Source organism: Mus musculus, chromosome 2 (assembly GCF_000001635.26).
Source record: "Mus musculus strain C57BL/6J chromosome 2, GRCm38.p6 C57BL/6J".
Taxonomy (NCBI): domain Eukaryota; kingdom Metazoa; phylum Chordata; class Mammalia; order Rodentia; family Muridae; genus Mus; species Mus musculus.
The window spans coordinates 162,371,320-162,395,505 of record NC_000068.7 but is presented as its reverse complement, the minus strand read 5'-3'; the positions used below and the strand labels follow the sequence as shown (position 1 = coordinate 162,395,505).

The following is a 24,186-nucleotide window of genomic DNA, read 5'->3' as shown; positions in this document are numbered from 1 at the left end:
CTTAAGGATCTGAGTTAAATACGAAGGACCCATGTAGAAAGCCCTGGGTGTGGTGGCACTCTCTTGTACTCCCAGCTCTGCAGAGGGCAGAAACACGCAGATCCTTGGGCTTGCTGACCAGCCAGTGTAGCCTATTTGCTTAGCTCTAGGCCAATGAGGGACTCGGTGTCAAAATAACAAAGTAGATAGTTCCTGAGGAATGATACATAATGTTGTCCTTTAACCTCCACAGGCATGTGTATACACACACACACACACACACACACACGCACACACACAGAAACATACAGAGCCTATTGAGCTAGACTAAAAGAATGAGTAGAACAAAATCAACACACAATCAGTGGACACTGACGATACTCTTCATAGAATGGGTGAGTGGGTGAGTGGGGAAGTTCCAAGGCCTTCTTGCTTAACTACAGGGATTTGTCCCATTCTGTTTTAGTTTTAAGTCTTTGACTTTAATTCAAATGGTATTTTTCAGGGGGCAGTAGCAATCTAATGAGCTAATATTTGCAAAATAAAGCCTACAGTTGGCACCTAATATATTCAGCAAGATGTTTCATGGACTGGCATCTACTGCTTGCCAGATCCGAAGCACATGTAGCTCGTTTTTTTTTGTTTGTTTACATTTAAGCGGAAGGGCTTGGGCCACCTGGCCTTCACATTTCCCAACTGTCATCTCTGGCGGGGCCCACACATTAGCATTATCTCATTCTCATCCTAGAGGCTTGGTCAGCTGCTTATAGCTCAACGTTCCAGTTCAGGGGCTAAGGTCCAAGCCCTGATCTCAGGAAGAAAGAGGAATTTGGGGAAGGAAAAGCACGGAGCACCCTTGATCTCAAGAAGAGAAACCTGGGGAAGGAAAAGCATGGGGCACCCTTGATCTCAAGAAGGAAAAGAAAGCTGGGGAAGGAAAAGCTTGGGGCACATCTATTTCACCTGCTTTCCTTGCTGCTGTTAGCTGTCCTGATAGAGACAGTCCCTTTGTCTTCCCACTGCCATCCCTTTGTGGTTTCCTTGATTGAGACCCAGCCCTGAAAAGCTGGACAGGTGCTTTCACAGCCTGTAAAGAGAGCAGAGCTCCAGGAGTGTTTGGCGTTGAGTTTCAAGGCATAGATATAAACTTTTAGTGCTGCACTGTTTCCTGGTGGCAGGTCTTAGCCGGAGACGGAGGAGTGGATATCTTTCCCTGGGCAAGGTCTGTTTTATGTTTAGGGAGTTATATGGATGGTGCAGCTTGTCGTAGAGGGGCCTTTTCCTGCAGTTATGGGTGGGAGGGAAGCTGCAGAGAGCAGTGGACTAGTTTAAGCATTTAGGGCAGCTCAATTTAGCATCTTTCCTTTAGAGTCCTAACTGATGAAAGATAAACGGGTGTATAAGTGCCTTCCACCTATATATGTGCTCTCCATCCTGATAGTGTAGGTCAGGCCTCGTAAATGGTATGGCAGTCCAGAGTGGTGGCTGGGACTTTGCCCCGCTTCATCCTGAACTGCTTATCAGAGTAAAAATTATAACTGTGCACAGCAGCAAGAAAACACGTTAGGAAGCAGACACTATGAAAGTAGGAAGAGTTTAGAATGAGGAGAGCCGTGTGGTTGGGGTGTGTTGGTTTGTATCTGAAATCCCCTCCATATGATGATGCTTCGAGGTTTGTTCTTGAGCTGGTTATGCTATTTTGAGAGACTTTGGAACCTTTGGGTGCTGAGGGCTGGCTAGTAGAGGTAAGTCATTATGAGGGGCAAGTCTTCTGAGGACAAGGCACAATGCCCCCATTCTGTTAACTGTTCCTGCTTCCTTGTTCAAGGTGATGTCTGGGAGCCTCTGCCACATGCTCTTGTCATCAGGAACTTCACCGTGGCTTCTCTGCCACGATGAGTCCATGATAAGATGTCTGAAGCTGTGAGCCAAAGGAGATCTTTTCCATCTTTTACTGTCTCTGCCAGGTGTTTGGGTGACGTGGATACAAAAGTAGCCACCCCAGAGTGAGTGGAAGGAGAAGTAGCCTGATAGGTAAAGGGATTGGCAGTGTTCTTTGGTGGTCAGCCAGTCCTGGGAAGGGTCTGCAACAGAGGAAGAAAGCCCATGTCCTATCTGACACAGTCACACTGGGGGTGATTTGTCTACACTGGTTAGTGTAGCTACATTGAGGGTGAGAATTTATAAGCTTCCTCTTTGGTCTTGTCATAGGTAAGCTAAGGTTGTTCTTAGTTTTGGGTAAGCCGTGTGGGGAACATGGTTCTAGGCAATGAGCTGTTTCCTGTAACACACAGGGCTGGAAGTCTTTCTCCATCAGGAACACAGAGCTTTAGTGAAGCTTAGGCTCCGATGACTTCTCTACTGACTGCACAGAACAACTGGAACTCATGACTCACACTGGTCCCCAGGGTAGGGAGATCACTATGGGCCTTATGCTGCCCATTTGAGTTCTTGCTGTGCCTGAGCTAGAAGGAAAATGGTATCTGGAAGGTGGCAAGAACAGGTGAGAGATCCCTGGTGCCCAGGCTCAGGTGGGCAAAACATGGTAGAAGTGACAGGATGCTCTGAGACCCGGTGACCACTAGTGAGTATAGCCAGGGTAATGGGTGGCGGCGGTGGCGGCAGTAGCAGCAGCAGTTAAAGGACCAGTTCCTCTGCTCCTCATTGACAGCTCCCCTTAGGTGGAGCAGTGGAAGGCCCTTTGTTTATAACAGGTATTCTCAACCTCTGGGTCCAGACCTCCTTGAGGGTCACACATCTGATATCCTACATATCAGATATTTACATTATGACTCATGATAGTAGCAAAGTTACGGCCTGAAGTAGCAATGAGATAACTTTATGGTTGGGCATCATCACAACATGAGGAACTATATTAAAAAGGGTCACAGTCTCAGGGAAGTTGAGAACCATTGGTCTATAAAATGGAGGCAGCTACAGAAGAGTTAACCTCTTCTGCGTGTCCCGACCCTATGTTCTGACTTAGCTAGCAACCTGTCACTTGCTTTTTGGTTTCTGGAGGTACTTTCTGTAATAATGAAGTGGTTAACAGTGAAAGAGGCCTCACAACTCAAGTTCTCAAGCCCCAGGGAGTTCTTTTTCATTCTGGACTGATTGGAGGGCAGAAAACAATGTGGTTTCACTGGCTGGATATTTAACAGTTCTCAGTCCTTCTTTTGGTAATGCCTTTTCAAATAGCATCGATTCATCTGTCTCCCAGAGTAAGACTATGGATATGTTGTGAGGTATACCATTAAGGCAGCTGCTTCCGATACCCTGAGCTCTCTGGATCGGGGTGTATGGGTGAGTCTGGTCCACTCTGCAGATAGATGCAGGTTGCTTCACTGGACAGCCTGCCCTGGCATAGGGCAAAGCTGGGAAACCAACACAAAGCTTTTGTGTGCATTAGGATGCAGCTCACAGAGGACTTTCAAGCCAAGCCAACTACTGTCAGGGCAGGGACTCCCCAGCCCTTTCTTGTAGCCCTGCCAGGTTTGAGAACTCTTTCCAAGAGACTGAGTGATCTTTCTGCAGGGGCCTCTAAGCTGAACCATAAGCTCAGACTTCGTAATGGAAGCTCGGGTTTCCAAGCACATTGTGTAGTACAGCTGGCCTCCCAGAGAGGCCCTAAAATGGCAAAGGCGGTAATTCTGGGAGCCGTTTTCTCTTTCCTCTGACCATGAGACATTAACAAAGATATTAGCACAGCCATTTCACTCCAATGGCCAAAGTTTGGGTTGCCTCTTTTCCTTAATTGTATCTCTTTCCCCCCCGTTATCTCTCAGTTTATTAAGTCATGGGATTGCATATTTGTGAAGTAGGCCATTTAGGGAGGGCTAGGGGTTCAGATAATTAGAGAGGGAAAAGGTGCCCTAGGGCCATGTTTTCAAGGCTTCTGCCTCACACAAATTAGGTGGCTCTGTGTTTTTTATTATAATTTTTTTAACTTTATGTTAAGGTTTCAAATTTATACTAAGGAGGTTAAAAAGCACCTGTGATTATCACCTTGTGGTTGATCATTCACTCATACACAATCCATTTACCCCTTAGGTGTGTCATTAGGATTTCCCCCCATTATTGAGCAGATTGCCTCGTGGTATTGCGTAGGTAAGAAAACCTCTCCTTACCTTCAGCTCCTGTTCACCATGGATATGTTGGTGCCTTCCCGTCATTTTCACAGGCACAGAGAATCAGATGCAGGAAGGCAGGTGTTTTGTTATCCATTGGCCTTGTGGGAAATATTTAAAAATGAGAACAGGCACACATTCCTGAACTTGTGCATTTGCCCCAGCGGACTGGCTGGCCATGCACTGGTGGGCAATGACCAACCTGTTTTTATCTTGTGGAGACTCTGACTCAGAACTCCAAGATCTCTCTACCCAGCTCACTAAGTTTCCTCTGGTAGGTTGTTACCATGCCAAACCCATGCTTCAAATCTCCCACAGCCTTTGTGGCACACATCTGGCAAATCCACACTTTGTTGCTGTACCTTTCTCTTTTGAACTCAGACGAGCCGTCGTATGAAGGAAAATGCAACACAAACTTAGTTCAGAAACAATGGTAACTCAATCGCTGAGCACAACAACTAAAATCCTAATCTTGTAAGCCTTATTAAAATCTGATTCCTCCAATGGCGAATCATTGCAGATCTACCATGATACCAGGAAGCTCTAGCAGCTACATCTTACCCCTCTGCTGTCCCCATTCCAAAAGGGCCTAGCTCTCTCCTGCTTCCTCTCTTCCTCTGTCCAACCTGGAAGTCCTGCCTACTCACCAAGTGATTGACTCCTTTATTCATGAGGGGATTGGTTCACAAGAAGTCACCTGAATATGACTCACTCCTTGTCTACAACCCCTCCCAGCAGAGCAGAATTAGCATACAAACAGCACAGGACCCATCCACAACATTGGCTTTCACTTCTAGTGACCAGAAAGCATTTGTTAACTGTTTTTGTTACTGTGTGTGTATCAATGGTCCAGTCATTTTTATTGGGAAGTGTTTTTCCATTGTATAGAAGCACATGTGTTTGGTTCTTTAAAACTCATGTTCTAAGGAGTCAAGAATCATGGAGACCAAGAATCTTATCTTGGCGTGCTTAATGGACTCTGGCTTCTAAGAAAGGGGCGTTTTTGCATAGGTAACCTGTCATCCATGCTTTCTTGAAATGAGGCACTATGACCAGAATATAATGTAGAAGGAAATAAAATTGAAATGAGCAGGTTATGAAGTAGAAAATCACCATCCTGTGGCTTACACTTCTAGCAGATACTATGAATGAAGGCTCTGCCAAGGGTGAACCCATCACTCCCCTTTCCAAGAAAACAACGACAATGTTGTCTTGTGTTGGTTGTGAAATTTGTCAAGAATGTTTAGGACCCTTTGAAGAATGAAGATGGATGCAGCCATCTGCAAGAAAATAGAGCAAAAGAACAGTAGTCACATGTCTGTGCTAGTGGTATGTTAAAGGGACAATATACCTCCTTGCAATAGAATTGGTAAAATGGACTTGAACAATTACTATATGAATAACCCAATAACCTCAAAAAGTCACTCGATAAGATCCAGTTCTTACTGTGACTTAAAAGCCAGCCAGTAGACTAATATCCCTAGGGATCATGAGATGAGGTCTTGCCATGCTCAACAAATAATTCTCTAAACCTTGTTTTACAATTTGCCATAAACGGTACAGGGGCACCTTGATTAAAGCCACTGCTAGCATTGTCTGAGAGCCCCATAACTCACATGAAAAGATGTAAGGGATGTTATATATTAAATTGTATCTCCCAAAAGAATGCATGTTGAGGTACTAACTCTGCCAAAAGTCAGGTCACTGAGATGCACTCCAATCTAGTATGACAGGTGTCCCATGAGAAGGAAAAGGGTAGGTGCAGGGAGGGGAAAGATACTACGTGTATACATGAAGGAATGTCCTGCTAAGATAGAGTTGGGGATCATGGAGGCATATCTGTAAGCCAGGGAGTACCAAGAGCAGCAGCAAATCTCTTGGAGCTGAGAGCCCTAGAAGGACCCAGTACTGACCACCCATTCATTTCCAACTTTTGACCTCAGAACTGCTAGGCAAGACCTTTTGCTTAAGCCACTTGGCATGTGGTGCTTTTCTGTAGCAGCCATGGGGCACAGATACGACTTCTAACACTTCACTGACACTGTGTGTCAGACACTATTTTGAAACTCAGGCAGGGAGGTTTATCATGCTAGCCAAAAGCTGATAAACCAATAAGAGGTGGAACAGGGCTTTAATCGGATCAATCTGCTTTCTCAGCAATTATCTAACATCACTAGCTGTGTCATAGTCAGACCCATAAATATCACTTTTAAAAGTAAAACGCAGGAGCCGGAGAGATGCTTCAACAGTTAAGAGTACTTGCTGTCCTTTCAGAGGACCTGGGTTTAGTTCCCAGCACCTAGTTCTCAGCACAGTGGCTCACAACTGCCAGTAACTATAGTTCCAGGGAATTTAGTACCCTTTTCTGGCCTCCTCGAGTTCCTGTATGCATGTGGTACACACACTTATACTCATGCATACTCATGTAAAATAATAAATAATTTTTAAGTATAAAATACAGTTAGATTAATAGGTGCATCATCCTCTGTAGTTTTCCCTGGATGAATTGAATATTTAAATGTACCTATAGCTTAATAAGAGAACCAAAAGATGATACACATAAGTATTAATTTTTTTCTGTGGCACCAAATACTTATATAGATATCCTATGTAGAAAAAAATTCTATGTGGGAAATATGTAAAAAAGTAGGAATGTGATTTCTAGATTTTGTTTTTATATTCTATAGTTCATGTATATCAAAAATAATTCAGAGAATAGAAAGAGTCAGAGGAATACTTGTAAGTGAGAATATGTTAAATAGATTAATATTTTTACTGTATAATAACACAAATTAGAATAAACAGCCCAATCACAAATGACCAAAGGGCATAAGTTGATAATTTATGAATGAAGAAATATTAATGGTTGGTTAACTTATGAAGAGCATTCAAGCTAATATTCAAATAAAAAGTGAAACAAAGGGCCTCTGCAGTTCGCCAATTAAAATGACAAAGATTAAAAATAATGATGATTTTCAGTGATGGTGAGATTGCAAGGGAGTTGAACAATATTCCATATTATAAGTTTTGTTAATTGTAATAACAGTTCTTGAAGGTGATTTGAATATGTATATACATATATAATTATAATACAGATCCTCCATCCCTAGAACTCCAATGTTCAGAAAGTTATCCTGAGGCAAAGAATATAGAGATGCCTTAAGGTTTATTTTCTTGCTTTAGGAGTAGTAAAATATGCAAACAACAAGAAATAATAAGAGATATGAATTATCAAGGGCATATAAGATTATGTCAGGCATTAACATTCACCTTTTGGATAGTAAAATGGCAAAATACTCCTGATATAAAATGTACTATAAAAGCTGGTTAGGTGGAGGCCTCTATAGCCACCATGCTTCTAGTACTTTTAAGAAAATAAATGTATATATCTGTAACTAGAAAAATATTCAACATAACAAATGTGACCCAGGTAAATGTCTACAGAAATGAATTAGAAGGAGATTGTTGTGTTCTTCATTCTTCCCCAGATTACCTGCAATTAAAAAAAAAAACCCAACCTCATTTCTTTTCATTTAGAATAAAAACAAAACAATAAGCGTATGTAGGATGCTCCTATATAACATATGTACAACTTTCTGATGTTAAATATAACAAAATATGCAGCCCCACTTTGATACTTGTGAACAGCCCTCAGCCTTCTTACTCTGAACACACTCAATCTTATCAAATATCTATATATTTGACTATAGGGTAACCAGAATAGGCAGTTACTCCTTATTCTTCATCAATAATTAGTAGTTACCAAATTGTGAGCTATTGGGTTATTAATACATTTTACTGCTATAAACCCCTGGACATAATAATAACTATTGTATATTTAACTTTTTAAAATATGCCAGACTCCCCACACCTGAGATTCCAGAGCTTGTGGTCTCCTTTAATAACTTTAAGTGTGTGTGTGTGTGTGTGTGTGTGTGTGTGTGTGTGTGTGAGAGAGAGAGAGAGAGAGAGAGAGAGAGAGAGAGAGAGAGAGAGAGAGAGAGAGATGTGTATAGAGAAGACTCACAATTGTTGTTGTGACTGTTAGATATGGACTGGAGACACCGTGCTTTAGGAAGTGGCCCTCCTTTGATGCATTTACCTGAAAACATGCTCTGTAATCATGTCTACCTCACTGGTATCTTTATTTTGTGTAGCTGCCTTTTACAGTACCCTCTGGGTATCATTGAATAAAACAGCTGTCTCAAGATTCACTGCAATGTTTGGACCCAGTACACATCTCTCATTCACCTGTCTAGCTGTTTCCCAGAAAATTGGGGATTCTTTGGGGAGTCACTAGAATCAGTGCTTCTTAGAGCACACCACAGGTCAATACCATTTCTCCTATTTACGTTTCCAGTAAGAGCTGAACTGTATGGTTTGCTAGTCTCTGAAACCTCTATCAAGGTTCCTAGATGACTAGGCCATGATGGTCATATGAAGAGTCTTAATGACCCAACCACATGGTTTCATGCTGCTCCCACATTTCTGGCATACATGCTACATCTCACACATGTGCATGAATGCATGTATGTATGCATGTGTGTGTGTGCATGTGTGTGTGTGTGTGACAAATGCATGCATGCTTAAATGCACATGTGAACACAAACACATATAAATGCATGTGTGGAGGCTAGAGGTAAACATGAGGTGCCTTTCTCAATCATTTTCCACATTGGTTTTTGAGACAAGATCTCTCACTGAATCTGGAGCTCTAACCCACTGAGCTAGTCTCAGTGGTCAGCGTGCCCTAGGGATCACCTGTCTTTTCCTCCATGGGGATTACAGGCATGCGACTATGTGTTTGGCTTTTACATGAGTGCTTGGTGTCTGAACTCATGTCCTCCCGTAGCTGTTTCCCTAGTCCTTAGCTCTGTTTCTTAAGGTTAGCCTTCGAGGTGGCTCCCAGTGTAAGCTTCTTTGAGAAACCCCTGTTAAAGCTTCCAGGTAGAGATCAGGGTGATTCTAGTGTGTCTGAATCAAAAGAGCTTCAAACTCCCAAATGGGCAGCAGGATTCCTAGATGATCCTCAGGGCCTGCAGGCTGCCACAAGTCACATGATATGGCCTGGGGCTTCTTATGAAAAGCATAATCTAAAAATCTTCAACCAAACCACCTATTAGATTGAAGAGGATAAGGTAGGCAGCTTTATAGCATCCACTTACAGGGTTCAAAGGTGTGATTGTGGCATGGAGAGAGGAAAGATGTGGAAAGAGATAGGATAATAAACAAGACTGAAATAGTGATTGGGCTCAGCATGTCTTAGAACACTGGGCAAAGGTCTAAATCATAGTGCTTTGAAGAGCTATGGACAATAGCAACTTCCTCCCTCCCTCCTTTTGTCCCTATCTTCCTCCCTCTCTTCTTTTTTCTTTCCTTCCCTCCCTTCCTCCTCTTTCTTTCTTTCTTTCTTTCTTTCTTTCTTTCTTTCTTTCTTTCTTTCTTTCTTTCTTTCTTTCTCTCTCTCTCTTTCTCTCTTTCTTTCTTCCCCATCATTGTTGTATATTTTTAAGCCAGAGGTAAAATCAAAAATGTTAATATGAAAGTAAGTGCATTTCAGTGAACTAACAGATCTTGTCTCCAAGACCCACCCTATTCCCTTACCTGAGCTCCAGCAAGAAGTTAGGAACATGAGATAGGCCACTGTACAGATATAGCAGATGTTGGCAAATGCTGGGCAGGGCACGGGTGCCTTCATCAGAATGAGGGCCAGGAACATGAATCAGAGGATTAAGTTGTTTTCTGTACAATCCTGGAAAGGTGAGTTTGATCCCTGGAGCATGTAAATGTGGAGGAGAGAACCAAGTCAAAGGAACATGTTTCCTTTGACTATAGAGTGTACTCTGATACACCCTTTTACATCACATACATGGTGTTTATCATAGTAATAGAAACATTAACTACTATATATCATCATCAAGAAATTTGGCATGGCTACATGGAATAATACTAGCCACATCCGGAGACAGGCACCTGTCATGCCTATTTGCATCCTGTGAGAGTGTTGCAGAGTCCTGAATTCAAGTTATTGTAGCATAGGCTTCAGGTTCCCCTCTGTCACATTACTTTCCAAAGCTCAGAGAGGGGCCCAGCAGTTTGTTCTGAGAGTCATATATTTTATAAAATGATCAAAAGCAAGAACACTGTAGTGATAGTTGGTTAAGCCGGCTGCATGATTTCCCCTACAGTAGCCTTTTCATCATACGTTTCTTTAGAAAGAGTCTTTGGAGTAGTCAGAGTACTTTCTGGATGTATATAAGCAGAAATTAAAATGTAAACTTGGGTTAATAGAATAAGCACATACTGTGTGTGTGTGTGTGTGTGTGTGTGTGTGTGTGTGTGTGTGAGAGAGAGAGAGAGAGAGAGAGAGAGAGAGAGAGAGAGAGAGAGAGAGAGCATGCTCAATACCATCAGTTCATGGCTTATTTAAAATCACTTAATACACAAGAGAACATAGGATGATCTTGAATATTATAGCACATAGATGAGAAGGATCTAAATGATGAGAATCCTCAAGAGTTCTAAACTGTATAAAAAACAACGTAAACTTGAAGGGCTTAAACTAGCTACTAATAATAAAGAAATAGTTTTCGGGCAGATTCTCAGTGGTTAAAGTATCTGCCTTACAAGTGTAGGGACTGGAGTTTGGATCACAAGAATCCATGTTGCTGCCAGGTGGGCAGGATTGCCTGCCTGTAATTTTAGGCAGAGAATGGGGATCCATAGAGAAGCTTGGCCATCAAGACTAGACATATCTGTGAGTTCTGGGTTTGATTGAGAAACCTTGCCTCAATGGATAAGGTTGAAATTCAGTTAAAGGTGGCTCCTGACATCCACTTCAGGCCTCCACATGTATGTGTATCATCACACACATGTATGTGTACCATCACACACAGGTGTCCACACACATGCAAAACCATGCATGCATGCACAGGCATACTATACACACACACATGAAAAGGGACAAAGGAAAATAGTAAAATAATGCAGAGATATTAATCAAGCTTTGAGAGAGGCCATTTTTAGTCTCCATTGCTATGAACATGATATTGTAAAAGCCATTTTAATTGAAAAATAATCCCAAGCACAACATCCAGAAAACCAGAGAGAAGATAATAATTACTAATGCTGTTGTTTTTCAGGAAAATACAGTATTTGTAGTGGTTTTTGGTTACTAGAATTTTTTTCCATATGATTTCTTTTCACATTTTAAATAAACAGTGTTTGTTCTGAGTTTACATCTTTTTCTTGAAGATGTTGGTATCTTTGGGAAAGATAAAACACTTTCCCATAGTGTTTAGCCTTCAAGTTTTACAAAACTCATAGGATTATTGTCTTCTCATAAGAACTTCACTCTAGAAAGGAATGAGTGCCCTGTCCCAGGTCCTGCCTGGGTCATGGGCTAGGCAATGTGCACAAGCCAGGATTCCTCAGGCTTCTCTTCACCCATTGTATATGCTCTGCTTCCTTGGCGGAGCATGTCGTCAGATGGGTTTGCTGTTCTCCAGGTGACTCCAGTTGTATTTGATAATGGGCAGGGCCTTGGAAGGCCAGGGGTGGGGGGGTTATCTGCTCAGCTTTCCTCAGACTTCCAGGTCTCCCCACGTCCAGAAAGTGTTCATGGTCGTGGCTTACAAAAGATACATCTCTTGTCCAGGCCTCTCGGGGTGAGCTGTTCAGGGCTCATGATTGCTTGCCATTTGGTTAACTGCCATTGGTCCTTATCTTAAAAGCTATCCTACTCTCTTGTCCTCTTTACATTCTGCTCTTCCAGTATGAGGGCTCTTCTAGATGCTTCTGGAGAACTGACTTACAGCAGAGATATAAGAGAGGTGTTGATACCAAAGTAAAGGGTACCTCAAGTGAGATATCCCCCTCTTCCTAGATCTCCTATCCCAGCCGTCAAGTTCCAACTGGCAGATACTCCAAGCTCTTCCAGAATTCACTAATTATTTTAATACCCAGCTATTCTTTCAAGAATGGATCCCATGGGGTGTAAGTTCTAGGCATTTTGGATGGGCCCAGATTGTGTCCAAGTCAATGAGGGACCATGCCTGTGGTTTGTATGCTGCTTTTGATTCCTTTGCTCATTTCAGCCGGTGTTGAGATTGGAGGGCTTGTCATGTAGGCCATTTAGGTCACTCTTGATGCTGTGTTTTGCATTTTATTTACTTTCCATGAGATTCCTTGAGAATCTACAAATTGCCATCTAATCCTGCTGTCTTTTCATTTGATCTCAGTTTCCCGCTATGTCTCTTTCTTCTCGTTTCAGCATATATAGATTACATATAGATGTGTGTGTGTTGTGTGTGTGTGCACACGCATGTGTTGAGTATGTGGGAATTCGTGTCTGTATTCATGTAGAGGCCAGAGGTAAACTTCAGGCATTAGTCCTCAGTGTACTGTTCATTTTATTTTATTTTATTTTTTTGAGACAAAGTCTATAGGTTTCTCACTGGTCTGGATCTCACAGATTTGGCGAAGCCTGCTGGCCAGCACCCTCCTAGATCTGCCCATTTCTATTTCCCCAATGCTAGGACTACAAGAACACATCACTACCACAAATAGGTTTTACAGGTGTGCTCTTGGTCTTGAACTTGGGTCCTCATGCTTGCACAACAAACACTTCCCTGACTGAGCCATCTCCCCCTTAATGAGGACATAGAATGTTCACCAGTTCGTGCTCTTGTTATTAACATCAGCAATGCTTTCTAGTTCTGTTTCTCCTGAATTTATTCTCATATATTTTTGATTCTTATTTTCCTTCAAAAATTATATTTCATAAGTATAGGTAGGATATATCAAGGAAGGGAGAGCTATAGAATCTAATCCAGGTCGTCTGTTGAGACCAGTGATGTGATTGGTTTCCTAATCATTAGATGTGATATATTTCTGAACATGGGTGTTGACAGAGTAGAAAAACCACACACAACCGATTAAATTAATTAGGCAGATTCCCGTTCCTGCTGTAGATTCTAGCAAGGGTCTAGAAGAGAAGGTTTGCCATTTGTATCTCAAAATCCATTTCAGTTTCTGTAACTGTAGCATCTTTTCTCCCATCTTCTTCCCTTAATTACTACACTACTACACTAGTTTCTTTCCATTCCCTCTGAATACCCACTTCCCCCCACCCCCTTTTCCCAGGAGTTGCATGGTCATCTGGGTGAGGTTCTATGAGAGACAGCCAGGAGCTTCCAGCCAGGTCCATCTTCAACAGAGTGTACCCAGCCAAGGTCACACAGCCAGCTGGTGGCAAAGCCAAGTCTTTAACGCAGGGCTCTTTTCTCCTAGGCAAATCCTCAGTCTTCAGGACCACCTGCCTCCTTGTCCTGTCAGGTCCTGACAGGGTTATTATGTGATTTAGCAAGTGGCAGCTTTGGTGGTAGAAGTTCATTTCTGTTTCAGAGTTTTTGCCTGAGGTGAAGTCATGTTGGCAGGGGCTGAACCTCTGCTTTGGGCCTTTGCAGATTTAAGAAAAAAAAAAGTGCACAGAGCTGGAAATTGCTAAGTGCTTGTTCTGGAAATGAGAAATGTGTTTGTGTGTCCTGGACATGAACTCTTAGGCATCTGAGAGTCTGACAGGAGGTGGTTTTGAGGTATTGGGTCTGCTTTATGGTTAGGCACCATAGCGAGCAAACTACTTGCCTTTTAAAGGCTTCATCAAAGGCTACTTCTTTAATCCTCAGGAGAGCGCTCCCTTTTGTTGGCATCCATGTCTACCTAGGCCAGTTTTCCCTCTGCAGACAACCAAAGTGTCAATATTTGAGAGTGGGTAGGCTGGCTGGCAGAACTGAGGACAAGCTAATATAATTAACATAACAGTTCACCTCACCATCCCCAAGACCCAAATCTGTGGGTTGACCCAGTACCAGCATCTGGGTGATTTAAGCTTCATATCATTGAGGCCTTCTTATGCTCTGTCCTTAAAAACCCTTTCTTCTATGTTTAAGGTTCATCTGGAGAGGCTATGGTGGATGAATCCCATCCAGCCACCACAGGCTGATTTGCCAGAGCTGAACTGCTGAAGGGGTTTCTACAGCCAATTATATTTAGGATAATACCCAGACCTCAGTAAATATTTTATCTGTGCAGTTACCAGTTTGGTGATTTATGGAACTCTGGCTGCTATTACCAGGCTTAATGAATGTATGGGACCTTAGTCTTTACTTTAGGTAATTAAATGTTAATATACTTATAAAATTAAAGTACATGAACTGGTATCCATCAGCTGGACCTCACCATTTCTTAGGCTTTTGCATGCATGGCACTGTGCAATAGACAGATGGTGGCCTCTGAGGAAAGAGAACTGTCATAACTGGCAGGCATAAGGGGTTGTGGACTGGATTCTGAAGTCAGTAGGGTCTCTATTCCCCCATCTTTACAACGATTAATTCCTGCATTGTGGGATGTCTATTATGATTAGGTAAGATCATGAAAAATTACTGGCTTGATGCTGGGACCATACAATGCAATGTTTAATAATGATCACTTTCTATAGTGGTATACCTTATTAATTTGTATTAAATATTAAAAACATTCTGTTATGAGAAGAGCTTAAACAGGCACCTCACAGGCTGTTTCTCTCTGTATTTCACTGTTCCCAGCTATACTGTGAGCTCTGAGGGAAGTAGGGGGCCGTTCCTGCTTGTCTCTGCTTTATCTGGGGTACCTAAAGTAATACCTACCTTACAGTAGACAGCCCATAGCCTACTCATGAATGAAATGCGAATGTGGCTTGAATGAATCCACAGAGGGTTCTAGCAAGCAGTGCGGATTTCCAGGATGCAGAGTTTCGCCTGTTTCCATACAGAAGACAGAAGATGAGTTGAGAGAGCTTGGGTCTGGGTTTGAACTGAAACTCACTCTAATCATGACTCTGGCTATTGGGAGGTAGATAGGCCCAAGGAGGTCATTTAACCATGTTCAAACCCGGGCTCCCACTTTTCAAAACTGCATTTTGTCTCAGAGGGCAAATCAAGGGTGACTCTCAGGACCGGAGTAGGATAGTCCTTACAGAGGACATGTGGGTTGGGTACAGACAGCTGATTTTTCCAGAGTGGGATTTGAGATCACTTTAAACGATGTGAGAGTAGTTCCTCTGGGAGACTCTTGATTCAGAAACCACCCTTATCAGGGCTTTCTCCTTCTTCTGCTCTCCACTGGGTTCCTAATGGCTCCTGCTCCCCGGGTTCTCTTCCAGGTGACTGTACTAGTTGCTCCTTTCATTGCTGTGACCCTGAACAAGAAGCAACCTTGGCAAAGAAGCATTCATTTTGGTTTACAGTTTGAGGGGACACAGTCTATCATGGCAGGAAGGAAGTAGAGAGTGGGTAGAAAATAAAAACTAGTAGGCCAGGCTATAAAAACTCAAGATCAGAAGCAAGCGAGCAAGAATTATTATTGCCTTTTACTGAGTTTTCCTCCCAGATACTTAATCATTCATTCATTCATTCATTCATTCATCCAGTGTTGTTTGAGTCCTCAGCATTCAGTGATGAATGAAAATGGGCATATGTTTCCTACCCTAGAGGGGTGGGCCTCCCACTGGAAGATAGGAAATGAGTGAGTGAATGATTGGAGAGTCTACTCCGGGTGTACGGGGAGCAACCTCATCCAGCATAAACACAATGGCATGGTAGAAAATAATTAGAGAGGTGAGGAGGCTATTTTTGTCGGAATATTTGAGAAGACTTCTCCAGGAACTTGAATTTTGGTGGGGAATCATTTGGAGCGAGCCTCCTGAAGCTCCAGTGTGGTGGTGATCTGAGTTGGAAGAGCTGGAAGTGCAAAGCTCCTGGGAGTGCTGGGATCTTGGCTTCAGCTTCTAACGATTTCTGATGCTGATGCTGTTGCAGATGCAGATGCTGATGCCAGAAACCTTCCCCCATTTTATCCCAAAGTATAGAAAGTTTTCTCCCTGAGATGGGGCATGACCTGTGGTCCTCCTTGTCTTTCAATGCTCCCTCTAAATAAAAAAAAAAAAAAGAAACAGACATTGCTGTTGTGTGGGGAAAGATCAAAGATGGTCTTCTGGCAGCTGAGTGGGTAGAGGTCTGGCCAGGGTCCAGGGCTTCTGGGCTCTGTCCCAGTTCTGGACCCCTTCTCGTTGTAGCCTTTGACCTTTGTCTGTTTACCTACCTGTAAAATTCGGAGCTGGGCCAGATGATCCTTCAGTCTTTATATTTGAGAGGACGTGGGACCCTTGTGCCTGTCCCAGTGCTGTTTTGGGGCAGAGTGAATTGCTGGTTGTTCGGGCTACTTTTCTAGCTGATTTTATTCTCCTGCTGCCCCCCATCTTGAGCCTTCTTTACCAGTGATGACTGAAGGTGGCTCTTCTTTCCCTAAGCTTCAACCTCTCGTTGATAGGTTGAGGCTGAGAGCAAGCTCTTTTTCATACTTTATCTATACTTTATCTATACTCTTTATCATAGTCTTTTCCTGGTTATAGATCATCCTAGTGTTCATGGACAGACTGGTACCAAGGAACCTTAGGCATGAGAGAATGTATAAACCTGATGCCTCATAACACTGGGAGACAAAGGCCAGACAGTCCATGGGAAGAAGCTAGTTGGATGCTCTTATTTCTACTGCAGCAGGGTATCATGAAGGAAGTTCCAATCATGTTCTGGTAGTATTCAGAAGCCAAGGGGTCCCAGGAGATGGCTTGCTTATGGCCTCTGTTACAGATGAAGAAACCTGGACCATGGGGGGACCATCTTGTCTGAGGTCATCTAGTAGAAAGTGCTGAGGGTGCTGGGGGCTCATTATGGTTACTGCCAGTCTATCCAGGACAAACAAGCAGACTCAGATATAGCTTCTCTAATGCTTTGCTTTAAAATATTTTATAAGGTGGATAATGGAAACACTTAACCTTTCCATTTTGAATTTATACATGGAGATGAAATATCAATGTATTTTGTACTTGAAACCTACTGCGTGCTAGTCTGACTCTTTATAGATAGTTCATCCAGTCCCCATAACAGAGCCAAGAGGTGGAGTCTATAAGAATCTTAGGCTTACAGATGGGGGTAATAATGCACATAGAGTTTATATTGGCCAAGGTCATACAGTTAAGTGAAACAGAAGAGTTTAATGGCTGACTCCAGGGTCTACAGCTTTAGCCACCTCACTGAGCTAAGAACAACCACCTCTAATGAAGGTAAGTGTGTTTGTGATTCATGAATTTCAGTGCCCACATTCACACAGTAAAACCAGAGCCCGGCAAAGGTACAAGAACATTGACTTCAGCTTGAGGACATCATAGCTTCTGTTACCCTATGGTTTTCCCAGGGTGCTCTGCTGCCTTGATTTCCAAGCACACGGCTGGTCTCAAAGACACTCAGCAGCAAGGTCATCATTCCCCCTTGAAAACTCCTGGCTACCTCCTATCTTTGTCACTTTCCTTCTTAGACACAGCATAGTGGGCCATATTGCTGCTCAGAGCCTCACAAGGAAGTACCCGTTGATCAGATCAAACACTATTTCCCTGCCCCTTGGGGAATGTCCAAGACAACATCTTGTTTATAATAAATGCAACATCCAAAGAGCTCTAAAGCATCTTTTCTTTTTTTTTTTTTCTATTAGGACTATTGTTTCTATCTGTTGAGTCCATGAGTATTTGACATTGGATGACTTTATAAAACATTCTACTAATTGGATTTGTTAAAGCAAATAAATCAAACACTAATTGGAACGTGCCCTGCCATTATTTTTGCTTACTGAATTAGATATAATGGTGTGAAGGCCTTCTTATCATATTTGTGCACTTATTTAAACACCCCCCTGGCACACACTTCTGCAAATTCAATTAGATATTCAAAAAAGAAATTCAATTTATGCAAGGCTGGTTTACATTCATTCCGGGGGCAAGGCTGGGCTCCCCACGATACGCTGCTCACGATTAATAAGCCCTACTTAGATCCTGCCCTGCCTTCAGAGCAGCTGTCGGCACAGGGGGAGAATACGAATGACTAGGGCTGGAGCTCTTTAGAATGTGTGTGTCCATAGAACAGGGTTTACTTCCTGGGCCTGCAAACTCTGGTTACTCAGGCTCTAGCAGCTGGCTTAGAGCACTGCTATTGCCCTCTTGATTTCTTAATTGTGTAACATTATATTCTGTAGGGTAGTTATGTGCTGGCTTCACAACGTTTAGTTGAACCTTCCTTGGGATTTGCTTTGGTTGGCAGACGCGGTGTGATTAGAATTCAACTTCTTCTGCTCTAGACTCAGCCTTCTCATCTGTGCAATGGCAGTGTCAGCTTCTCACACACAAGGTGCTTTGCTAAGTCCTGAGGTATTAATAGTCTTCGCTCAGTCAGTCCCTTTACCTAGGGCTGGGTTTGTGACGTCAAAAGTCAAAAGACTGGCTGCATCTCTCCATTTCCCAGAGAAAGGAAGAATCATTATGTATCTACGAAATGGGAAGGGTGTGTCGGGGTCACAGGGCATCAGACACTCAAGTGATGACACGTGGTACTGTTCTGAAGTTAGCCATCCTGTTACCATTGGAGATGTCCATGCTACTGAATTAGGATTGGAGTCTGCACCCCAACACTGAGTCTTCCCCGTTTTTTATATAGCCCATGGATGATGATGGGTTTTGCATTTTTTTTTTTTTTTTTTTTTTTTTTTTTATTTTTTTTTTTTCCATTTTTTATTAGGTATTTAGCTCCTTTACATTTCCAATGCTATACCAAAAGTCCCCCTTACCCACCCACCCCCACTCCCCTACCCACCCACTCCCCCCCTTTGGCCCTGGCGTTCCCCTGTACCGGGGCACACAAAGTCTGCGTGTCCAATGGGCCTCTCTTTCCAGTGATGGCCGACTAGGCCATCTTTTGATACATATGCAGCTAGAGTCAAGAGCTCAGGGGTACTGGTTAGTTCATAATGTTGTTCCACCTATAGGGTTGAAGATCCCTTTAGCTCCTTGGGTACTTTCTCTAGCTCCTCCATTGGGAGCCCTGTGATCCATCCATTAGCTGACTGTGAGCATCCACTTCTGTGTTTGCTAGGCCCCGGCATAGTCTCACAAGAGACAGCTACATCTGGGTCCTTTCGATAAAATCTTGCTAGTATATGCAATGGTGTCAGCGTTTGGATGCTGATTATGGGGTGGATCCCTGGATATGGCAGTCTCTACATGGTCCATCCTTTCATCTCAGCTCCAAACTTTGTTTCTGTAACTCCTTCCATGGGTGTTTTGTTCCCACTTCTAAGGAGGGGCATAGTGTCCACACTTCAGTCTTCATTTTTCTTGAGTTTCATGTGTTTAGGAAATTGTATCTTATATCGTGGGTATCCTAGGTTTTGGGCTAGTATCCACTTATCAGTGAGTACATATTGTGTGAGTTCCTTTGTGATTGTGTTACCTCACTCAGGATGATGCTCTCCAGGTCCATCCATTTGGCTAGGAATTTCATAAATTCATTCTTTTTAATAGCTGAGTAGTACTCCATTGTGTAGATGTACCACATTTTCTGTATCCATTCCTCTGTTGAGGGGCATCTGGGTTCTTTCCAGTTTCTGGCTATTATAAATAAGGCTGCTATGAACATAGTGGAGCATGTGTCCTTCTTACCAGTTGGGGCTTCTTCTGGATATATGCCCAGGAGAGGTATTGCTGGATCCTCCGGTAGTACTATGTCCAATTTTCTGAGGAACCGCCAGACTGATTTCCAGAGTGGTTGTACAAGCCTGCAATCCCACCAACAATGGAGGAGTGTTCCTCTTTCTCCACATCCTCGCCAGCATCTGCTGTCACCTGAATTTTTGATCTTAGCCATTCTCACTGGTGTGAGGTGGAATCTCAGGGTTGTTTTGATTTGCATTTCCCTGATGATTAAGGATGTTGAACATTTTTTCAGGTGCTTCTCTGCCATTCGGTATTCCTCAGGTGAGAATTCTTTGTTCAGTTCTGAGCCCCATTTTTTAATGGGGTTATTTGATTTTCTGAGGTCCACCTTCTTGAGTTCTTTATATATGTTGGATATTAGTCCCCTATCTGATTTAGGATAGGTAAAGATCCTTTCCCAGTCTGTTGGTGGTCTTTTTGTCTTATAGACAGTGTCTTTTGCCTTGCAGAAACTTTGGAGTTTCATTAGGTCCCATTTGTCAATTCTCGATCTTACAGCACAAGCCATTGCTGTTCTGTTCAGGAATTTTTCCCCTGTGCCCATATCTTCAAGGCTTTTCCCCACTTTCTCCTCTATAAGTTTCAGTGTCTCTGGTTTTATGTGAAGTTCCTTGATCCACTTAGATTTGACCTTAGTACAAGGAGATAAGTATGGATCAATTCGCATTCTTCTACATGATAACAACCAGTTGTGCCAGCACCAATTGTTGAAAATGCTGTCTTTCTTCCACTGGATGGTTTTGGCTCCCTCACACTACAATCCACAGACCCAGAGAGAATAGATTGCTTGTTTGTTTGTTTGTTTGTTTGTTTGTTTGTTTTTCGAGACAGGGTTTCTCTGTATCGCCCTGGCTGTCCTGGAATTCACTCTGTAGACCAGGCTGGCCTTGAACTCAGAAATCTGCCTGCCTCTGCCTCCCAAGTGCTGAGATTAAAGGCGTGGCCGCCACCACCACCAGGCCAGAGAGGATAGATAAAGAGGAGAGGTCTACGGAGAGACACATGGATCTTCCTGGGAAGAGGAAATAGATTTTAGGGAGAGACTGTGAGTGATATTAAAACCTAGTGCTGTGGCAACGGCTGTCTTCTGTAATCAGGCCAGGCTTCTAATGGTGGGACTGAGACACCAATCCAGCCTCAAAACCTTCAGCCCACCCTGTCCTGCCTGCAAGATGCACTGGGGCAATGGTGGCTCAGAGCTTGTGGGAGTGGCCAACTGATGACTGGTCTAAAGAGACCCAAACCACAAGAGAGCCCAAACCCAACACTGCCTGGATGGCCATGACCGGGAAGCTGGATGCCTCAGAGACCTGGGGTAGAACCAAAATGACTGATAAAAAAAAAAAAAAAAAAAAGAGCAGCGGTCGCCATCTTGGTCCGGGACCCGCCGAACTTAGGAAATTAGTCTGAACAGGTGAGAGGGTGCGCCAGAGAACCTGACAGCTTCTGGAACAGGCAGAAGCACAGAGGCGCTGAGGCAGCACCCTGTGTGGGCCGGGGACAGCCGGCCACCTTCCGGACCGGAGGACAGGTGCCCACCCGGCTGGGGAGGCGGCCTAAGCCACAGCAGCAGTGGTCGCCATCTTGGTCCCGGGACTCCAAGGAACTTAGGAATTTAGTCTGCTTAGGTGAGAGTCTGTACCACCTGGGAACTGCCAAAGCAACACACTGTCTGAGAAAGGTCCTGTTTTGGGCCTTCTTCTTCGGCCAGGAGGAGGTCCAAATACAAGATATCTGCGCACCTTCCCTGTAAGAGAGCTTGCCAGCAGAGAGTGCTCTGAGCACTGAAACTCAGAGGAGAGAATCTTCTCCCAGGTCTGCTGATAGACGGTAACAGAATCACCAGAAGAACAATCTATAAACAGAGTCAACTATAACTACTAACTCCAGAGATTACCAGATGGCGAAAGGTAAACGGAGGAATCTTACTAACAGGAACCAAGACCACTCACCATCACCAGAACCCAGCACACCCACTTCGCCCAGTCCAGGGAACCCCAACACACCTGAGAACCTAGACCTAGATTTAAAAGCATATCTCATGATGATGGTAGAGGACATCAAGAAGGACTTTAATAAATCACTTAAAGAAATACAGGAGAACACTGCTAAAGAGTTACAAGTCCTTAAAGAAAAACAGGAAAACACAATCAAACAGGTAGAAGTCCTTACAGAAAAAGAGGAAAAAACATACAAACAGGTGATGGAAATGAACAAAACCATACTAGACCTAAAAAGGGTTTTGCATTTTTAAATGGTTAGGAAGATGAAGGGATGTTATCTTGTAACAAGCAGATTATGTGCAGTTTTAGGTATAGTGAGTGCAGCGTATGGTTATGTACACCTGCAAACCCAGAACTTGGGAGACAGAGGTAAGAGGACTGCATCTCAGGTAGAACATTGACATTCATTCATTCATTCATTGAGAGAACATAGACATGCTAATTCTTTATATATTATGTTTTCTTACTATAGTGGCTTGGTGAGTACTAGCAACAGAGCTTGATGCTATTGCAATAAACAGAACCGTTAGGTAGCCCCAAAGATTCCTGATATATCCCATAGAGTTCCCATCCCCTGCACAGCAGTGTGCATACAGCGGTCTTGCTCCACACCTTGGTTATGTTAGTGACAAAGGAGAGAGACTGTCAGATGTAGCTAAGGCCCCAATTCTTTGACCACAGGCTAGAGTGAATATTTTGGATGTATCTGCTGTAGCGGACAAGTCCTTCAGAAGAATGAGACCCTGCTTTAAGGAAGAGCTCGAAACTATAATAAATATATAAATAAGAAAGCTCTTGCTGGGCATCCCATGGCCAGGGATTGTGGGTAGCATCTGTGGGCTGAGAGTGGCTGCTGGGAATAGCTAACGAGAAAATCAACACGCCGGTTCTGCAGCCTGAGGAACTGGATTCCACCGAAAGCCATCCGAGTTGAGTTCTAAAGAAAATCCCAAGGTCAAAAGTTCTGCTGGCACCTGGTTCCGTCCTGGGAGAAGAGAAACAGGGTTGCCGATACCTGCGTTTGTTCCTTGCAGATTCTGCGGATACCAAGTAGGCATTTTAAGCCACTGCCTTTGGGATAATTTATTATGAAGCAGTGGAAGACAAATGTGTGTTCTGTGACAAATTACATTCTGTCCTCCTCGGACTCTTGAGTTGACATCTATACGCTGAAGCCCTTACTTTCAGCATAACTGTGCTTGAATAAAGAGCCTGCGGATGGGGCCACTGGGGTGGGGTCAGAACTCTCTAGGCTGGGAAGAGACCCCAGAAGTCATGCTATTTTTCTGGAAGCATACCAAGGAAAGGCCATATGAGGATCTCTGAGAAGGTGGTATCCGCAGCCCAGGAAAGAAATGATCGACAGAATCCTCCCAGCCAAACCTTTATGTGGAACTTCATCTTCCAAAGCTATGAGGAAACACATGTCTGTTTTGTATGACTCAGTTTATGACATTTTGTTATGGCAGCATGAGTAGACTGATACAACACACAAAGCTGACAATATTTATTCCTTGGTCATTCAGGGGAAAGATTTGATACCCCCCTTCATTTAAAAATAATAAAAACTGGTACTTTATGCTTTTGCAAAGGACTTGCATAGTGGTTCACACCTACCTGTACGTGCAGTTCTAGGGGATCCAGTGACTGCTTCTGGCTTCTGCAGGCACCAGACACACATATTATATACAGACCCACATTCAAACACTAACAATTATATATAGAATAGAAACAAATAAATCTTAAAATAATAGTTGTTTTGGTCACATCTCTCTCTTTTTCTGGTCCCTTTTAACCATGTTGGGGTGGTTTGAATATGGATGTCCCCGTAGACTCATGTGTTTGAATGCTTGGCCTATAGGGAGTGGCACTATTAGGAGTTATGATCTTATTGGAGTAAGTGTGGTCTTGTTTGAAGAAGCATGGAAGTGGGCTTTGAGGTCTTATATATGCTCTAGGTACACCCAGTACAACACAGAGTATTCTTACACAGCAATAAAATCCAAACTAAGATCCATGTATTCTTGCTATATCTGGACTCCAAACTGTTCCTCCAGTGTTTAGTGTGAGCTATCTCTATATCAGTGAGTGGTACATGAAGCTGATACCATCTTCTACCATGTACCTTCCTGCTTGATTCTGAGCCCCCTACCCTCTGCACCGTGGTCTTCAAGGCAAGCTGAAGCTGCAGAGCCTATTTCTGAGCATTGACCTCTAGATTTGAGAACTAGAATCTTGTAGCCCCAGAACAGTATGTGACTTGGGAATAGAGGACTTGAAGAGGCCCAGAACTGAGGAAGATCTGTGTAGCTACCCCAACCAATTCTGTTTAAAAGGCAATGTTAACTGCTGTGGTGACCTAATATAACAGGTTGAGTGTATGTGTAGACTGAGCTAGCTGGGATTCAGAGTCAAACTTTGTCACTTGGATTTGTGTGACCTA

General features: G+C 43.2%; 1 protein-coding gene and 1 long non-coding RNA gene across 18 annotated transcripts in view; one reads left to right on the top strand and one right to left on the bottom strand.

Annotated features, from left to right (window-relative positions):
• Ptprt (protein tyrosine phosphatase, receptor type, T) overlaps nt 1–24,186 on the top strand; it is a 1,139,160-nt gene that overhangs the window by 265,642 nt on the left and 849,332 nt on the right. The gene's annotated exons all lie outside the window — the stretch shown is intronic.
• Ptprtos (protein tyrosine phosphatase, receptor type T, opposite strand) lies at nt 1,560–4,693 on the bottom strand. The gene is made up of 3 exons (NR_040617.1): nt 4,668–4,693; nt 4,107–4,207; nt 1,560–2,063 (listed from the first exon to the last, which is right to left on the bottom strand). It is a non-coding gene; the product is annotated as a protein tyrosine phosphatase, receptor type T, opposite strand (long non-coding RNA).